General features: G+C 37.1%; 1 protein-coding gene across 1 annotated transcript in view; it reads left to right on the forward strand.

The window, feature by feature from the left end:
- Positions 1-2708: 2708 nt before the first annotated feature.
- Positions 2709-21397, forward strand: part of LOC117333834 (myocyte-specific enhancer factor 2C-like) — a 121143-nt gene continuing 102454 nt past the window's right edge. Inside the window, exons 1-2 of the mRNA XM_033893251.1 lie at positions 2709-2874; positions 15268-15354. The gene's annotated coding sequence lies outside the window, so the exon portion shown is untranslated. The remainder of the gene's footprint in view (positions 2875-15267; positions 15355-21397) is intronic.

Genomic DNA, 21397 nt, shown 5'->3' on the forward strand with positions numbered 1-21397 from the left:
GGGGCGGACAGACTAGGGGAGGGGGAGAAGGGGTGAGGGTAGGAGAGGCAGCCTCTGACAGAGGGGTTAGTCTGGTCACAGGTCAGGGACGGACAAACAAGGGGAGGGGGAGAAGGGGTGAGGGTAGGAGAGGCAGGCTCTGACAGAGGGGTTAGTCTGGTCACAGGTCAGGGACGGACAGACTAGGGGAGGGAGAAAAGGGGTGAGGGTAGGAGAGGCAGCCTCTGACAGAGGGGTTAGTCTGGGCACAGATCAGGGACGGACAGACTAGGGGAGGGAGAAAAGGGGTGAGGGTAGGAGAGGCAGGCTCTGACAGAGGGGTTAGTCTGGTCACAGGTCAGGGACGGACAGACTAGGGGAGGGAGAGAAGGGGTGAGGGTAGGAGAGGCAGCCTCTAACAGAGGGGTTAGTCTGGTCACAGGTCAGGGACGGACAGACTAGGGGAGGGAGAGAAGGGGTGAGGGTAGGAGAGGCAGGCTCTGACAAAGGGGTTAGTCTGGTCACAGGTCAGGGACGGACAGACTAGGGGAGGGAGAGAAGGGGTGTGGGTAGGAGAGGCAGGCTCTGACAGAGGGGTTAGTCTGGTCACAGGTCAGGGACGGACAGACTAGGGGAGGGAGAGAAGGGGTGAGGGTTGGAGAGGCAGCCTCTGACAGAGGGGTTAGTCTGGTCAAAGGTCATGGACGGACAGACTAGGGGAGGGAGAGAAGGGGTGAGGGTAGGAGAGGCAGGCTCTGACAAAGGGGTTAGTCTGGTCACAGGTCAGGGACGGACAGACTAGGGGAGGGAGAGAAGGGGTGAGGGTAGGAGAGGCAGTCTCTGACAGAGGGGTTAGTCTGGTCACAGGTCAGGGATGGAGAGACTAGGGGAGGGGGAGAAGGGGTGAGGGTAGGAGAGGCAGCCTCTTATAGAGGGGTTAGTCTGGTCACAGGTCAGGGACGGACAAACAAGGGGAGGGGGAGAAGGGGTGAGGGTAGGAGAGGCAGTCTGACAGAGGGGTTAGTCTGGTCACAGGTCAGGGACGGACAAACAAGGGGAGGGGGAGAAGGGGTGAGGGTAGGAGAGGCAGTCTGACAGAGAGGTTAGTCTGGTCACAGGTCAGACAGATGGGCTATCATCACTGTTACATGGTTGTGGTCAGCAGTTTAACAGGGACAGTATTCACCGTCATTGTCCCCAGAAGGCAACAGTTTAACTGGAACAACTCTCACTTTCTTTGTGAGCAGAACGCTGAGCCTGATCACCATTGATTGTCACATGTCCTTGTGATTATAACTGCGACCCTGCCACGCGAGAACTACCTGTAATTAACCAATGACTTTATGCCCATTTTCACGCCCCACTTGTCACAACTACTGCCACTTGACAGATACAACAAAAATTTGATGAGTTGTAGAGCATTTTATCACAGGCGAAAGTTTGCTATTGTGTTGTACTCCTGGTTAATTAAGATTACTGCAATCTGTGACCCTTGGTCGTGTCCTCTGACCCCAGGAGAGGACAGGTGTAAGAGGTGGTCAGACGGTCGAATGGCCAGTGTCCAGTGGCCTAACAACACCCTCAATGATGCATCTGCTCAGCTTTTGTCTCCAAATTTTCTTTACTGCAAATTTTCAAATTAATTTACAATTTATGCAAGTATCAAAGATGTGCTGATGGAGCGGGCACATTCATACATCATATTTCATCAGAAATTCAAGTGTTTTTTACCAGGAACCAGGCTCTACTCTGTCAGAATATTTGAGTATTCTGAATTGATGCATGTGTGCCAACTTGTTAATGTTATATTTTATCATTAATCATATCTGTGCTGAGGTTAGTATGACAGAGCCTGATTTATCCCTCTATGGGCCGCTGTAGGCCAGAGTTGTTGGTCAGCGATCGCCTGTCCTTAGGTAGGCTGTGGTACAGTTTGTACATGTTGGTGGTCAGCTCTGGATAAACTTGGGTTACTTTTTCAAGCTTCCATCAGATTTGGTAAAATTGACGTTGGATAAACTTTAAATGAACTTGTCAGAGTTTCCGTCAAATTTGGTAACTTTGATGTTGGACAAATTTAATGAACTTGTTAAGTTTCCATCAGATTTCATAGACTTGACATTGGATCAGTAAATTTTTCTGAGTTTCTACAAACTTTGTATAATTGATTAGGATAATCTTGCTCAACGTTTCCAAAACATTTGGTGTCCACTACATGGGCGCATATTTATATCTATGTAAAGTTTATCTCATTTTCTCTTAATCATGGAATTTGATGAAATTTGCTTGTTTATTTAAATAATTTAGTACTTTAATGAATAAAAAAATTTACTACATAACTAGGCATATGAAAAATGTAATAAAGTGCTAAAGTCTTAGGAGAGAAAATAATTACTAGGAAGTTGTTTATATTGTCATGATGCCCTCATATGAATTATTAATATTTACATTTTATTGATTTTTATTATTGACCTGTCAAATGGAGGAAAACAGATAGAAGTGTTTATTTGCTTTGTCATGGTAGACAGACTTGGTTTTTAATGCAGCTGTCATTTCAGTTTTTAGCAGAAGTTTTGTTTCAGAGTGAACAAAAACTAACAATTGTCTGGATTATAGAAATTAAAGTACACCAAATATGTGTTTTATTAAGAGGTTCTAGAAACTGTAGGAGAGCTGCGGCCTTTGGTGCATAACAGTGTATCCGATCTCTGCCAATCTGCGGGTGATCCTTGCACTGGGACTTATTGAACTGTGACTGATGGCAGTCAACCAGCTGTGAAACCTACCCAATTATTCTCCAGTGATCAACACTACTTTGAATATTTTGCAGGTTGGAGGTAAAAGCTGGATAATTTTGAAGGGAAATTGCTACCACCAATGACACAGAACTCTCAGGTATGTTAAAGCTTCATCTTTTATCTTGCTGCTGATGATACTGGGCTGATACCATGTCTCATCACCGTGGTGATGCCAGTTTTCACGATGTTTGATCATTGGAGTATTACCTATTTTTTTTTTAATTATGCATGCATAACTTTCTAGTTTTCAAAGATTTTCTGTTGTATATATTAATACATAAAATATAAAGTTTGGCTATCATGTTTTAATCTTTAAACATAAAATTCTTAGTTTACTAAGTACAATGCCAGTCAACTATTTAAATGATAATTAACACCTAACTTTTCATACCTGTCAACATTTCATACCTGTCTGAAATACGATGCCACCTAAATATTTTATACCTGTCCTAATTATGATACAATCTAAACATTTTATACTTGTCTGAATTATGATACCACCTTAACATTTTATACCTGTCTGAAATATGATACCACCTTAACATTTTATACCTGTCTGAAATATGATAACATCTAAATATTTTATACCTGTCCTAATTATGATACCACCTTAACATTTTATACCTGTCTGAATTATGATACCACCTTAACATTTTATACCTGTCTGAATTATGATACCACCTTAACATTTTATACCTGTCTGAAATATGATAACATCTAAATATTTTATACCTGTCCTAATTATGATACCACCTTAACATTTTATACCTGTCTGAATTATGATAACATCTAAACATTTTATACCTGTCTGAAATATCATAACATCTAAACATTTTATACCTGTCTGAAATATGATACCACCTTAACATTTTATACCTGTCTAAAATATGATACCACCTTAACATTTTATACCTGTCTAAAATATGATACCACCTTAACATTTTATACCTGTCTAAAATATGATACCACCTTAACATTTTATACCTGTCTGAAATATCATAACATCTAAACATTTTATACCTGTCTGAAATATGATACCATATAAACAGTTGATACCTGTCTAAATTATGATACCATGTGATGGGGTTGGGGTGGGGTGGGTTTCGGGTGGGGTGGGGTGGGTATGGATGTGGAGGTGGGGGTGAGGGTGGGGGTGGGGTGGAGGGGTGATATTTGGGTAGGGTGTGGTGGAGATGGGGTTGTGGTGGGGTGGGGTGGTATGGGGTAGGGGGGTGGGTTGGGTTGGGGTGTGGGATGGGTTGGCCTGGTATGGGGTATGGGGTGGGTTGGGTTGGGTTGGGGTTGGGGATGGGTGGGGCTGGTATTGGGTATGGGGATCAGGCTTACTTAGAAATTCAGCATTTTTTTCTCATCAGCTGAATTTAGAATTTAGTTACATAAGTATGGAAATCTCAACCCACCATATTGATTACATAGGGTTTTAATTTTTGCATAGTTTGGGGTTGAAGACTTAGTTTTAGAGAAATATCTTTATTGCTTCTGCAATTGACTTACAAATTAATTTATAATCAAATTTGAACAAGATATTTTATAAGAAATATCACATGTATTTTCTTGTCACTTTTCAGGAACAGTGGTTTTTTGGATAAAAATATCATATTTAGGTTGATTTTTAGTTCACTCTTATATCACATAGGCCTTGTGGATGGTCCGTGGTCCGTCCTTCTGTAAACAATCATTGACACTGCTATTTCTAAGACAGAGTTCATTGCATCTTTCTAAGACTTCATCATAGGTTCCCTTTGATCCCTAATTTTGCTTGATACATTTTGAGTCTGATCAGAAAACAAAATGGCTGATAGGCTACTGCTAAAAATTTCTCACCAAACCCTTAATTGATCTTTCTCAAATTTCATATGTATGTTTCCTTTTGTCTCTAGTTGTGCTTGCTAAACTTTGAGACTGATTAGAAAACAAAATGGCTCACAGGAAGTTTGGCAGATGAAGTTTGTAACCGCTATTTCTTAGAAAGTAGTAAATGAATATTTTTCATATGTAGGTTTCCCTTGGTCCCTAATTGTGCAAGTGAAATGTTGAGACTTATCAGAAAATTAAAAACCTAACAGGTCTAAATCTATGATTTTGACAGATGAAGTGCAAAAAAATCACAATTTCTAAGAAATTAATCACTAAATATTTCCAATGTCTATTGTGGTTTCTTCTTTGTTTGTTGTACATCATCACTAGTTGTACTTTGTCACAAGTTGTACTTTGTCACTAGTTGTACTTTGTCACTAGTTGTACTTTGACACTAGTTGTACATTGTCACTATTTGTACTTCATCACTATTTGTACTTTGTCACAAGTTGTACTTCATCACTATTTGTACTTTGTCGCTAGTTGTACTTTGTCACAAGTTGTACTTTGTCACAAGTTGTACTTTGTCACTAGTTGTACTTTGTCACAAGTTGTACTTTGTCACTAGTTGTACTTTGTCACTAGTTGTACTTTGTCACTAGTTGTACTTTGTCGCTAGTTGTACTTTGTCACAAGTTGTACTTTGTCACAAGTTGTACTTTGTCACTAGTTGTACTTTGTCACTAGTTGTACTTTGTCACTAGTTGTACTTTGTCACAAGTTGTACTTTGTCACTAGTTGTACTTTGTCACTAGTTGTACTTTGTCACTATTTGTACTTCATCGCTAGTTGTACTTTGTCGCTAGTTGTACTTTGTCACTATTTGTACTTTGCCACTATTTGTACTTTGTCACTAGTTGTACTTTGTCACTATTTGTACTTCATCACTAGTTGTACTTTGTCACTAGTTGTACTTTGTCACAAGTTGTACTTTGTCACTAGTTGTACTTTGTCACTATTTGTACTTCATCACTAGTTGTACTTTGTCACTAGTTGTACTTTGTCACTAGTTGTACTTTTGTCACTAGTTGTACTTTGTCACTATTTGTACTTCATCACAAGTTGTATTTTGTCACTAGTTGTACTTTGTCACTAGTTGTACTTTGTCACAAGTTGTACTTTGTCACTAGTTGTACTTTGTCACTATTTGTACTTTGTCGCTAGTTGTACTTTGTCACAAGTTGTACTTTGTCACAAGTTGTACTTTGTCACAAGTTTTACTTTGTCACAAGTTGTACTTTGTCACTAGTTGTGCATTGTCACTAGTTGTACTTTGTCACTAGTTGTGCATTGTCACTAGTTGTACTTTGTCACTAGTTGTACAAGTTCTATATTAAAACTGAAGACTAAATAAAGCACAGTCAACATGATATATGTAACAAAAGGTAAAGATGAGGAGGAGAGGCATGATGAAAACATACCAATCTTACAGAGGATCGATAGAGAACTTTTCAAAGGTGGTTACTAAGATACTTCTTTCAAAAACAAATTCTTACATATTTTACATGTCTGGATGTACTTGACAACTTTGTCTCAGGAAAGTCTGAGAAATATTCAAGGTTGTCAGAAAGATATCGGCTTTGTTCATATCTGTCAGAAAAGGGAACTTCCTCCAGGTCATCTATCAAAACTCCATCCAAGTTAATACCCATTACATACAAATACTTATGATAATTAGATTTCTGTCTAAATCTGTTATCTGTAAGTTTTATTGTTCCCTCAAAAAATCTAACCACTTAGATGTTTGTCAAGGCAATTTAAGCCATATTTTTTTGACTAACAGCTTACCAAGGTTAAGTCAGTAATTTTAATCAGGGCACCATATATGGAGATGTTTGTTTGCTGGGTTTATCACTCCTAGAACAGCCAGGGTAATTTTGAGGTAGAGTCTCATTGTAGTAGTTGGTGGCTGCCTCACTGAACAACATATAGGAGGCCCATCACATGCCATCCAGAGCAATTAGGGTAAATTAAGTGTCTTTCCTAAGGACACAACCAAGACAGCACAGACTGGCCATTTCTCAGCTTCCGGAGAAATACAAACCGACGGGTAGGTACCTTTGAATCACATATCTTGTATCTTCACACAAAGGTTATGTGGCCAGTGTTCCAACTGACTGAGCTATCGAGGCCCTTCCATATCTGAGATACAAATACCCTAAAGTAAAAGATCACTGTCTGTCTGCTAACATGACATTTGGTCAAATGCCAAGGACAAATTCAAGGTCAAATTTTGTACATCCCTTCACAGAAATGCTAGATCTCATCACTGGAGAACATTTTGTAATGACATTATCAAGAAGAGTTGCATGGTCAGGTTAACAAAAAAAAAAATCAATTGATCAAAAGTCAAGTGTAACAGTGTCAAGGTTCAAGGTCATTAGGTCCAAAGGTCAATGTCAAAAGTTGTAAATTTGCACTGATGAATATCTTGCTGACATTATGAAGCAAGGTTAGACAGAATTTAACAAGGAATCAACTGACCAATAGAACATGGGGTCAGATAATCAAGTTCACTGGGTCAAAGTTCAAGGTGAAATTTTGTAGCTTTTTAAAAATGAACATTTTGTTATGGCATTACAAGTTAAACTTGGTTGTCATTAAACAATAATTCAAATGACAAAATGTCCAGGTCAAAGATCAAAGTCAACGGTCCAAAGGTTATGTGGCAAGGTGAAATTTTGTGTCTTTTCATTGAAGAACATTTTGTTATGACTTAATGAAACAAAGTGGAACATGATTAAACAAGAAGTCAACAGACTGAAGGTCAAAGTCATCTGGTCATAGGTGAAGATGAGATGGTATATATATGTATAATGTACATTGCTCTCTGGTAATAGTTTTTTAAGCCCAAAGGGGAATAAATTTTAGAGTGCTTCTTTTAAATTTTTTTCATAAATTTGAAATAGGTGATAAATGGAGTTTTACACTCTTTTTACTGTAATGGCAGTGAATGCGGAAATTAGTTTAAAATAATTTAGTATGCCGATCTCGTAAAGGCTCGTGACATTACAAGCTATTTAACTGGTTTAATAGAATGTGTGATACATACATTGACACGTAGGCAAGTTCCTGTACTCAATTTTAAAAATTAAAAAAAATGAAAAAATAAAATCTGATGCATGTTACGTATTCATTGATGAATATGATGAGGATTGTTACTGAATAGTTAAACTGTCATTTCGCCTGGTTTATTGTTGACAGGGTTGTATTGTAATGGAGATCAATCGTTAGAGGATGATAGATGTTTGGTGATTACAGTATACTTAACATACCTACCCATCACTTCTGTCCTACCAGCATGAACGTCAGTATTCCAAACAATTTTTAATTCTTATAAGATATGTAAATGTATATTACTTATTTAAATATGTATTGAACTGTATAATACTGTTGGAGGTAGGTAAGTAAGTGTGTCATAACTCCCATGGACACTTAAGTGTAAAAATGTTAAGGTAGATTTTACTTATAGTAGTAAATATTTGTCCTTCAAGGACACTTTCTTGTCTTGAGTATAATTTAACGGAAGATATTGTAATAAAAATTCAGACAGATTACCCATTGTTAGGTCAATGACACCATTCAACAGCCGTTTGCTAGACTCATAGAGAAGGTAAAATTTCTAATCCATCCATCTCTTGACATTTCATTTTCAATTCTGGATGACTGACGAAAATATTCTTCAACTTATATACATCCAGTTATTTTGGGATCTTCATAGAAAAGTATATATTCAATCAAAAATAAAAGAAGACTTTCTTTGTCTGAGCCACGTTTAATTACAACTTTTAATAAAACTCAATACACTATAACATACCTGTATTAAATCACCTGGCATTGTGACATACGGGTCATTTTGAGAACTGTCATCCCAAGGTCAAGGTTACAGGCTGAGGTCAAAATTTGAAAATGATGTCTGTTTGAATTTGGCATCAACATATATATTGACTGAGTGTTATTTCAATACACTTTAGCTGCAATTAAAAAAAAAAAAACCTGAATTGATTTTGATAAAATATAGGAACATTCCATAGTCATTAGAGCCATTTTATGAAGTTATTTAAATTATTTGGCTCCTGTACCTGACAAGATCCTTAGTGATCAAGTTTGCTGAGATTTCAACAGTCTGCAAAATCAGTAATATCTGTCTTAATATCATATTACATATACTGTTGTTAATCTTGGTTTGGCATTAAAATTGAAAAAAAAGAATAAAAACAAAAACAAAATCCTGTTTACCTGGTACATATATAAATAATAAAAACAACTACACTGTATATCTAGGTGTCTAGCCTCTTGTTTACATATATTACGTCAACTTGCCGTACTTATATGAAAAATCTTATGAAGAATGGCTCAGAGTGTCGGGGTCCCAAGTGTAATTGAAGAGCAAGATGATAAGTAAGAAGACATAATATATCGATCATAAAATTTGTACTAACACAACAAAGTCTGGCAAGCAGTGCTTTTTATACATCCCCCTTAATGCTAATATCACAAACTGAGGACAAAGTTCAAAAAAGGTTTGCATAAAGAGATATTATATTCAACACAGAAGTAATTTCATCACATAATTTCAGGACTTATGTTCAAAGGTCGAAGATTGGTGTAATAAGGTTAAATGGTCAATAGCAATAGTTAGGTTCAATGGTCATTATCACAGTTTGAAGTAAGGTCAAAGTTCAAAATCATGGTCAACCTAACTGTTCTTGTTGATTTTCAAGGAGACTTCAAAAACTGACTAAATGTTGATAAACTTTTTTAACACATACCTATGTAATCTAACAATAGTGATACAAAAAATTTCGGTGGATGTTTTCTGTCGGTTTGTATCACACATGTGTGATACAAGATGTTGTATCACCATTCTAGCCGGAACTACTTTTAAGGGGAATTCCCTTTTCCATGAAACTAAAAATAGACAGTTCATTGGAAGAAATAAAGTGAAGCTGTATCTTACAACATTGATTAAAAATTATGAAAACATTTTTTTGAAATAAATGCATTTAATTACAAGTAAAAATCAATTACTTGAATATTTTAAATGTACGTTTATTTCTCTTGAATAAATATTGTCCTCCGACATTTCTGTCGTCTGCTAGTCTGTTTGATAGCTCATAGTCTATCATCATAACATGGAACATTATGACGTTAACTTTGAAATTCTTCATGATATTATATTTGATGAAGTGGTAACGAGGAATTTAATGAAAGATCAACGAAAACTCATGGAGGCAATTCAACTCACCAGAGGTCATTTGCGAACTTCTACAAAATGTCCCCGAAACATCTTTGTCAACAAAGTCTGTCCGATCGACAATTTCTCGTAGTGAAGTGGCAAAGAGAAATTCCAGAAATGAAAACGTGGTCGAACCAGTGAAAATTCAATGCCAAGGTCATCTAGAGATTGTCAAAATCTTGCCACGGGAATGTTTTCTGGGGCAAATATTACTGGCGGCACATTTAACATTTCCTTTCAAATATCTTCCCAATCTTCCTCTCAAGTTATATCTCCTCCTAGGAAATATCGTAGAATCCTACCAATCACTGACTCTGACGATGACTCGGTGTGACATGTCGCTTGTTTATGTGAATGAATTGCACGCGCTGTGATGTAGTCGCTCAACGACAGCACATTAGCTATATGTCTAGGTATGGAGAATGTGTTTGATGCCATCGATATATAGGTTTAAATTAATTTGATTTTTTTTACTATATCCATGCTTAACGAATGCTAAATCAAATTAAATTAAACAGTATTTGTAAATTTTGCTGCTTGAAGTAAACGATGTTGTATTTTAAATCATAATTAAATGCTGAACACTTTCACTGACAGTTGGGAGAATTTATTAACATATAACGTTATCTGATTGCAAATAAATGATTTTGCATCAATTAGTGTTGTGATTTTCCTTTACATTATCAGTTTGAAAACAGAAAGGAGTTAATCAGTACAAAAATATTGATAAAGTGTAACTGGCTAGATCTGTCAACTAGGCCTACACTTTTAATCAGTTGGCGAATTTATGATGACGAGATGACGATTTTTTTTCTGCATTGAAAACGAAAATAATACATAGTGATGTGACGTCACTTGAAACCGCAAATGGATTTCATAATTAAGGAAAGTTGTAATTAATAAAGGTATGTGATAAAAGCAAAACCACCCATATGTGTTTCTTGCGCGGAGGAAAAATATCACTCGTGTGCTCCGCACACTCGTGATATTTTCCTCCGCGCAAGAAACTCAGGCGATCCGACTCGACAGATCAACACATATGGGTGGTTTTGCTTATGTCCACATGTTGTCTGTATGGACTCCATTCCATTGATATCTACAGGGCTTTTGCTGAGGGCTTTCTGGGGCTGTTAATGGGCCCCATTCCCAGTTGAAATTATTTCATTTTAAAGCCATTTTACTCCTGATAAAATCTTTCCCAAATCACCAATTTTCTTCCCAAAATGAGACAAAATGTACCCTTCCTAAACCAGTAAGAAAACAACCTGTAATTCTATAGTTTGTTAGTGAAGGTTGATTTTCATTCTCTCTTTCAGGGGGTAATAAACCTGATGATCAGAATATAATTTTACATCTATCTTTCTTTTTTCTTTTTTTTTTTCCAAATTTGATGGGAAAAGTGTTTCAAATTGAACAATTTTGTGTTTCTTTGCATTTCTATACTAGAACTCCAACAAAGGCAGATGTGAGTGTTTTAGATGATTTATGAAGTGTTATGATGTTAGATTTGATGACGGTCCCTGTACATGCAGCACATAATATATTAAGGTGGGAGGTAAAGCGTTGTTAAGTTAGAGAACAATGACATTGCATACCGGATACACACAAGTTCAAAGGTCATGTTACATTGTATTAAAAGTACATACAGGTATGTATGGTTAAAGTGACGCTTTCCTCCTATGTCTGCATATCGGGTCCCAAAACTTTGAAGGTTTTTGGGAATAATTTCTGTTTTAAGCATGCAGGTCAAAAGGATGCTTTCTACATCCCTACTGTTTGGTAGTTACCATGACTATTGGTCTATATATAGTTACCATGACTATTGGTCTATGTATAGTTACCATGACTATTGGTCTATATATAGTTACCATGACTATTGGTCTATGTATAGTTACCATGACTATTGGTCTATGTATAGTTACCATGACTATTGGTCTATGTATAGTTACCATGACTATTGGTCTATGTATAGTTACCATGACTATTGGTCTATGTATAGTTACCATGACTATTGGTCTATGTATAGTTACCATGACTATTGGTTTATGTATAGTTACCATGACTATTGGTCTATGTATAGTTACCATGACTATTGGTTTATGTATAGCTACCATGACTATTGGTCTATGTATATTTACCATCACTCTTGGTCTATGTATAGTTACCATCACTATTGATCTATGAGTGATGCAACTATAGTTTAATTTTGATTTTTGCTCCAAATTTGACCATTTTTTTTAGATTAAAAACCCTAAAAAATTTGGAGGTAGGTTTTTGAAAGGCTTCCAAGAACATACCCAGTTTTGAAAGAAGAAGATATTTATATGATGCAATGAAAAGTGGTACTTGAACATATTTACTGAGAATTTTTTTTTCTGATTTTTACCATAATTTGGATTTTAACCACTGGACATATAAGACTTAATGTGTTTAGATTACTTTTTGATTTTTGTTTCAACTACACTTACATATATCTAGTGTTTGTGTGTTAATTTGGGATTATTTAGGTTTTATATTCTAAGTTCTAAAACTGAAGTGTAAACACTTGATGATGACTCCCATTGGTGAGCTTGGCGATCATTGATTCACCATGTTGACAATATTTTGTTGCATTGTTCAAGAAATATTTCATCAAAATATTCCTGTGGTCCATTGAAGCTCAAACTGCGTGAGGGATCCATTGTTGTCATTCATTAGTTTCTTGTTTCTTTTCAGGAGAAAGGTTAAAATCGTTGTTATATAATCTATAAATATAAAATTTCCTTCTTTTAAAGCAACTTCTCATGTGCTAAGTTCCCTTTGACCATTCCTACTTTATACTGATAGTGCTTATTTTGGAGAAAATTTTTTACAGGTCTGAAGGTCAAAGATCGCACAATAACTTGTGTTTCCTTGAGCTAGTTGAACTTATTTGTCCATGCATGTGACACATCTACTTTGATAAAATCCATTTTTGTTGAATTTTTGGTAATTTTCATGCCGCCTCTGACAAAGTGGTTGTAGGCGTGTATAACATTACCATCTGTCCACAAAGATTAGGTTCACAGTCCATTCCTCTATAGTGATGGGAAGCTGATATTTTGCATTAATGCTCCATCGGGATTAAACATTACCTAGTGTACAGTCAAACTGGAAATTGAAGCACTTTTTTCTCAAGCTGTGACGTATTCTAAACTGTGGCTGAAACTCCATTTTCTGTCAATGCGGGAGCTAAGAGCATACAACGCCTCACATTTACTGTTTTAAATGGGAGCTATTTCAACACATAATGGTCCTGTGGAAACAGTGCTTATTTTTGAATATACAGCCATCAGTAGATATTCAGGTAAAACAAATTGGTAAAACAACTGTTAGCTAGGTCTAGAAAAATGTGTAGCTTCAGTTAGTCTAGAAAAATGTGTAGCTTGATTCAGTTAGTGTACAGAAAAATGTGTAGCTGCAGTTAGTCTACAGAAAAATGTGTAGCTTCAGTTAGTCTACAGAAAAATGTGTAGCTTGATTCAGTTAGTCTACAGAAAAATGTGTAGCTGCAGTTAGTCTAGAAAAACGTGAAGCTTCAGTTAGTCTAAAAAACATAGCTTCAGTTAGTCTAGAAAAACATGTAGCTTCAATTTAGTAGATTTATGGTGTTAAGCTATCAAAAAGAAGGTCTTAAATGTACTCACTTTGACTTGAAAATTTCAACAGACATTCTCCCCGTAAAACTAACAGTATTGTATATTATAAACTTAATGCAAAATGGTTTTAAATAGAAAAAAAAAGAATTGTGTATATGTCACCTTCAAATCATCTAATCGCACCATGTTAGTTCAAGAAATAGTTACATTGTATTTGTTTTTTTAGGTACAGTTGAATCATTGCAGGATATAGAGATTTCACCATCAGTGTTTTAAAATATGTATTTAATTAGACTTAATTATGATGAAAGAAAAAAGGGTTTCCAGTTTTCTTTACCGGTATCAGTCATGCTATGTTTCTGATAAACCTCAGATAAGATGAAAGCTTCCAGATAGAACATGGTCATAACAATGGATTCTAATTAGTGTATTCCACTCAACAAGGCATTGTTTCTTACCTGGGCAGGTGTGGTGAGAAGAGTAGTAGGAGTTAGCATGCCCCTTTGATGTATAGATACTAGGATAGTTATATACACCTTGGGAATGCGTTGTACTTGCAGTGTGCCTTGACATGTATTTTGGAAGCTCTTCAATTCTCAATAGGTACCGAGTTGTATTTAATGAAATGCTGGGCTGTTGTGTTAGTGAGACAGTGTTGATGTGTACAGTGTTGTACTTAACCTTCTATATATAGCAGAGCAGAGATATAGTAAGCTTGTTGATATAAATATACATTTATTTTCAGCTGATCTATTGTAGTATTGTATATAGACACGGGGAATTCCTAGTCCATTCACAAACTACATAAATAACCAACAGAATTAACCCTGGAGTAGAAATCATTTTATCTCTTCCCAGGATTGTTGTGGCCTTCTGATTAAGATGAAGGCTAGTACATTAGAGCAAACAATGTCACCAAGGGTTACTTAGCTGTCACCAAGGGTTACATAGCTGTTGTAGCAGAATCCTAGATTTACACTTTGTCAATAAAAATCTGTTGTCGGGTCATATATTCTTGTTAAAAAAAATGAAAAATTTGTTTTCTTAATTTTCAACCAGGGAAGAGAATGATTAAAAGTAGAATAGTTCAAGGTAACACGTAATTAATTATCAGGAGTAAAAACCTGTTCTGTCACCTGGCTAGGTGTCTGTTAATCAAGGACAGACAAGAGCATTATGATAAAAAAGATTCCTAGGTCAAGGGCAAGATGGATGATAAAGCCAAACAAAACCTAACATTCTATATAATTTCCCCACAATATACTTAGAAGTATTTAATTATAATACCAAACTTTTGAGAAATTTGTTTTTCTTTAGAAGCATACAAATGTATGCATGTACTTTCACTGAGGTGCAAAGATGACAGGAGATTGCACTTAGGTATATAATAAAATTATAGACTAGATAAAACTCAAAATAAAGTAAAACTCTGACTCAAGGATATAATACAATTATAGAATAGATAAACCCTATATAAACTAAATCTCTTACTCAAGGATATCTCCGAGATAAGGAATGACCAAAGATTTGTCTGTATTACTGGGATTTTACCTTAAACTAGTTTAATGCCAAATAATTGATTTTATGCATCCAATTAAACCGTGTGTTTGTCACCAGACCACTAGTATATGTCACAATATTACTTTAATATGTCATGTGTTGACTAGTTATGTCACAAGTTGACTAGTATATAAGATAGATATCCATGATAGATGTCCAGTAAGTATATGTTCATTATTATTTATTTTTTTTGTAGATTCCGCAGTGACCTTGCAAGTGACCTTGACCATTTGTTCCTAGAAACCTGACATATCCCGTCAAGTTCCTGCACACTTACAACAAAGTGAGTACATTTTATCTCAAACAATTTTATTGCTAAATAAGAAGTATTGATGTACTGGCTTCATCTATATGACGGTCGAAGTCAGATACATATATAATTATATACAGACATCTTAATTCTCTACTGTACCACCAGAGGGCAGTAGGGGTTTGGACTGTGTCCGAATCACCTGTATGATTTCCCCTGGAGGTACTGACTGTATACAAGTACACCTTGGTATGCCAGAAGTTGTAAACAATGTAAGTCAAATATGCATCTGACCTCTAGTTACTGACTCCAGGAGTAATAGATCTAAATAAGTTGTTTTAAACCTTTGGACAGTATTTTACTGAATGTACATTCCTTGTGATTATTTCTTCCTATTAATTATGCATTCTAATTAATTAACACTTATAACTTATGTATTTCCTCTAGAAATGTGAGATACATGTTTGTAAAAATAGTGCTCATGATCGATGCTTTAGACCTGTTTCATCAACGTAACTTTACATGAGGAAATTCCTTACATTTCCACAGGAAAACTTAAGTTGATTAAAGAAAACCTCTTAATAAATTAGCAAAGGGATTTTCCTTAAATTCTGCAATGTTTTCCTATGGGAAACTGCACAGGCCTGGAAGTTGTATCCTTGTGGTACCAAAGTTGTTATATGGGTGTACTTGTCCCTGGAAATGGATCCAAAGTTACCATGTTTTTTTTAGACTTGCTACATTTATTTAATGGCTTAATTTAATGACAAATGTAAATTGTCATGGAATCCTGAACTTTCTGAACTCTCCTGAAAAGGTAAATGTTGTTATTATTCTGGCCAAGTTGTTTGTAGGAATGTCTGCTGACAGTTTGATGGTCAACCGAAGTTTGTGGGTCAGACGAAGCACATGTACCTAAGGAGGAATCCGTCATTTTTTATCTGGTCATTGCTGTCACCTGTTAATGGCAAAGTGTGCTATTTATAGCACTGGTACAAAAGTAGAAACATGTTAACTGTTTTGACAAACTGGACCTTGACCGCTATAAGTGTAATAAGGTGGTGTGTCCAAATCGCAATGGGCCAAGAACCTTGTGGATCTCATCTATGTAGTGGTGGTATCCTTTTCTTAAAAACAATTTCTCTAGAACAAGTGAACAGCTTTTGACTAAATTTTACCCCTGGAGGGAATGCCGTTCAAGGCTACACTTGTTGTATGAATAGAGGATATGTCCTCCAATCCTCAGCCTGAGGTCAGAGTTGCATGGCCCAATGGTGAAATATTGGGCTTAAAATAAATTATCATCAATGGGCCAAAACAAACGGATCATAATTGGCTCTAAGGATCTCTAAATTCAAGACCTGCACTAGAAGTGATCTACCTGGTAACTGTTTGTAAGTTCGTGCTCCAGGGTTTTAGGTCAAGGTCAAGGTCACTGTTACTATTTAGCAGAGGTCGGTAGGGACATGCATTGCTTGAGCAAAACCAAGCATATCATATCAGGCCGAGGAGGTCCAACCCTGTCATCAAAAAGGAATGTCCCTTCCCTTACCCATAATTCCTATCATATCGGGCCGAGGAGGTCCAACCCTGTCATAAAAAAGGGATGTCCCTTCCCTTACCCATAATTCCTATCATATCAGGCCGAGGAGGTCCAACCCTATCATCCGAAAATGGTGTCCCTTCCCTTACCCATAATTCCTATCATATCAGGCCGAGAAGGTCCAACCCTATCATCAAAAAGGGATGTCCCTTCCCTTACCCATAATTCCTATCATATCAGGCCGAGGAGGTCCAACCCTATCATCAAAAAGGGATGTCCCTTCCCTTACCCATAATTCCTATCATATCAGGCCGAGGAGGTCCAACCCTGTCATCAAAAAGGGATGTCCCTTCCCTTACCCATAATTCCTATCATATCAGGCCGAGAAGGTCCAACCCTATCATCAAAAAGAGATGTCCCTTCCCTTACCCATAATTCCTATCATATCAGGCCGAGGAGGTCCAACCCTATCATCAGAAAATGGTGTCCCTTCCCTTACCCATAATTGCTATCATATCAGGCCGAGGAGGTCCAACCCCGTCATCAAAAAGGGATGTCCCTTCCCTTACCCATAATTGCTATCAAATCAGGCCAAAAAGGTCCAGCCCTAAAATCGTAAAAGGATGTCCATTCCCTTACACATAATTCCTATCATATTGGGCCAATATATGGTCATACATTGTTGCCATGACGTCATGTCATTGTTTTAACTGGGAAATCCCTCGGCTCTGCCTGAGGGGGAGACAAGTATTAATGCATGAGCAAAAGTGTGAATACATCTCAAGTCATTGACTACACCTGATGCCTTGTGACAGAGAAAGTGGTGACACATTGCTGGTCCTAGCATGACAAGTAGAGGCATAAATTAGAAATAAATACAAACATCATAGAACCAGTCTGTCAAGATGACAATCACAGAACTAGGAACTTGATGTATGATTAAAATAAAAACACAAAACATACCAAACATGCAAGGTTGATGACAAGTGATGAAAAGAAAAGAAACTTGAGGTCTCGCATGTTAAAGACAGAGAGGAACTTTGAACAAATCACTTTAGGTAGAGCATACACATGGATTCACTGTAGTTATAGAACACATGGATTCACTGTAGTTATAGAACACACATGGATTCACTGTAGTTATAGAACACACATGGATTCACTCTAGCTATAGAACACACATGGATTCACTATAAAAATGGAACACATGGATTCACTGTAGTTATAGAACACACATAGATTCACTGTAGCTATAGAACACACATGGATTCACTGTAGTTATAGAACACACATGGATTCACTGTAGTTATAGAACACACATGGATTCACTGTAGTTATAGAACATACATGGATTCACTGTAGCTATAGAACACACATGGATTCACTGTAGTTATAGAACACACATGAATTCACTGTAGCTATATAGAACACACATGGATTCACTGTAGCTGTAGAACACACATGGAATCACTGTAGTTATAGAACACACATGGATTCACTGTAGCTATAGAACACACATTGATTCACTGTAGCTATAGAACACACATGGATTCACCGTAGCTGTAGAACACACATGGATTCACTGTAGCTATAGAACACACATGGATTCACTGTAGTTATAGAACACACATGGATTCACTGTAGCTATAGAACACACATGGATTCACTGTAGCTGTAGAACACACATGAATTCACTGTAGTTATAGAACACACATGGATTCACTGTAGTTATAGAACACACATGGATTCACTGTAGCTATAGAACACACATGGATTCACTGTAGTTATAGAACACACATGGATTCACTGTAGCTATAGAACACACATGGATTCACTGTAGCTATAGAACACACATGGATTCACTATAAATGTGGAACACAATGATTAATTTAGATAAAATGTCTTAAGATGTGTAAAATATTTTAAGAAGTATGCTCTAAAATGTTTTGATTTTTTTTTTTATAAAAGTTGCACACCTTACCTTTACTGATTTCACTAAAACTATTGAAATATTAAACATTCACATGATACTCAGACAATAAACGGAAAGATGAAAATTATGATGTATAGTTATGAGGGGTGTGGTGATCATTGATATTAGCTCTATCTAACGACACATGTTGTACACTATTGCTGATTGCCATGGTGATTTTGTGTTGACAGCTACATAAGTGATAGCAAATCTCCATGTTAATATCAGGACATGGTGGAGGTATGTTAGCAGTATTTTTGGACTGTCAGTGAAATATGGTGGGGCAGACTTTAACTGTTGCTGGCTATGGGGTTGAGGGACTGTGGGGTGGAGGGACTGTGGGGTTGAGGGACTGTGCTACTGTGTGGTTGGGTGGTGGTGGTGGTGGTGGTGGTGGCAGGGGGGGGGGGGGGGGGGGGGGGGTTAAGTGTTTGGGGTTGAACTGTGGGGTAGGGGGCTGTGGGATTTGGGGACTGTGGGACTTAGTAGATGGGGGGGGGGGGGGGGGGGGGGGGGGGGGGTTGTGACGTTGTGGGGCTATCGGGTTAGGGGCTTAAGGGTTGAGGGCTTTTGGGCTTAAGGGTTGAGGGCTTTGGGTTGGGGGGGGGGCAAGTGATCTTGTGCCATGGTGCGGCATCCGCCGTTCATCCATCGTCCAGCCTTCCATCTGTCCAGTGTCAACTTTTCTATTTAAACAACTTCTTCTCAATAACCAAAAGGCCCAGAGACCTAATATTAGGCATGAAACATGTTGGGATAAAGTGCTATTAAATTTATTTAAATGAATGACCGTGACTTGCATTCATGGTCACAGGGGTAAAATAGACTAAAATCTTAAAACAATGTCTTTTCAATAACCAATGGACCCAGGGACTTGCTATTGGGTCTGTAGCATGCTGAAGTAAAGGGCTACCAAATTTGTTCAAATAAATGACCTTGACTTGCTATCAATGTCACAGGGGTCAAATATGCTGAAATGCTTTTCAATTACCAAGAGTCCAAGGCAGTTGATATTGAGTCTGTAGCATGCTGGGGTGAAGTGTTACAAAGTTTGTTGAAATGAATGACCTTGACTTACATTCAAGGTCACAGGGGTCAAATTGGCTGAAATCTTTAAATGACTTCTTTTCAAAAATCAAAAAGCCCAGAGATCTGATATTGGGTCTGAAGCATGCAGGGATGAAGGGCTACCAAGTTTGTTAAAATGATTGACCTTGACATACATTCAAGGTTACAAGGGTTAAAAAGGCTAAAATCTTCAAACAAAGTCTTCTAAAAAAAACAAGAGACCCAGGGACTTGATATTGGGTCTGTAGTATGCTAGGGTGAAGGGCTACCAAGTTTGTTCAAATGAATGACCTTGACTAACATTCAAAGTAACAGTGGTTAAATAGCCTGAAATGTTTAAACAGGTTATTTTTAATAACCAAAATTCCCAGAGACCTAATATTTGGCTTGAAGCATGCTTGGGTGAAGGCTAGAATGTTTGTTCAAAGGAATGACCTTGGACATAATTTAAGTTTGAAAAAGTTTTATTGACCTAAACATTTAAAAAACACCATTTCATATAACTGGGAGAACCTGAAATCTTATATCTGGTCTCTGATACACTTGTTCTTAATTATGTTTTTCTGTGTAAAAAGGATCACTGGATAGCAGGTGAGCGATTCGGGCCCATTGGGCCCTTGTTTGATCATGCCCTGAGAAACAGGCTATCAGGTTAGTGAAGACATAAAGGGCAATAGCTTTTCCTGTTGACTGGTATCTAAGGCATCAAACAATGGTTTTTTAACCAGAACATTTAAAAATGACATTCTTTCATACAATATTTGTTAAGCGGACATACCGTTTATGCCAACAATCCTGATCAGATTGATGCTTAATCATAATCATTTGAATGCATGGGTGTGATCAGATGTTCCACAATTTTGGCTGTTACATTTTGAAATAATGTTCAAGGGAAGTAGTCGAAAATTCTAAAATTACATTTACTTAGAGAGTCGGGTAATATTGTTAGCTTACCTGCCCGAAGGCCAAGTGAGCTTGTGCCATGGTGTGTCAACCGCTGGTATCAGCTTTTCATTTTAAACAACTTCTTCTCAATAACCCATAGACCAGAGACCTGAAATTCAGCTTGTAGCAAGCTGAGGTAAAGGCAACACAATTTATTTAAGTGAATAAACCGAGCCTATTTTTATATTTGAATAAAGTTTCAATCAGCTTAGCAGCTGCATAAATGACCTAGATCAACTTCAAAGTTGCATTATAAGCAGATAAGCGATACAGACCAATTGGGCCTCTTGTTTACCTGGTAGGCTGGCTAGTGGATATCAGCAATCATTTACCTGAATCCTTTTATTAACATTCACCCAGTGATGTCATGTAAGGCAGTGCCACTCACTGAAATTGGATCTCATGTCCAACTATATACAGAGTTATGGCCCTTTGTAAAGTATTGCTATTGAAGTTGTCCAAGGAGTATAAATGTCCTTGTTTCGCATATATAGAGGATCTTGAACAAGTTTTCATTTGAAATAAGATTTTAATGAACAAGACTACAA

The sequence above is a fragment of the Pecten maximus genome, chromosome 9, assembly GCF_902652985.1.
Source record: "Pecten maximus chromosome 9, xPecMax1.1, whole genome shotgun sequence".
NCBI classification, from domain to species: domain Eukaryota; kingdom Metazoa; phylum Mollusca; class Bivalvia; order Pectinida; family Pectinidae; genus Pecten; species Pecten maximus.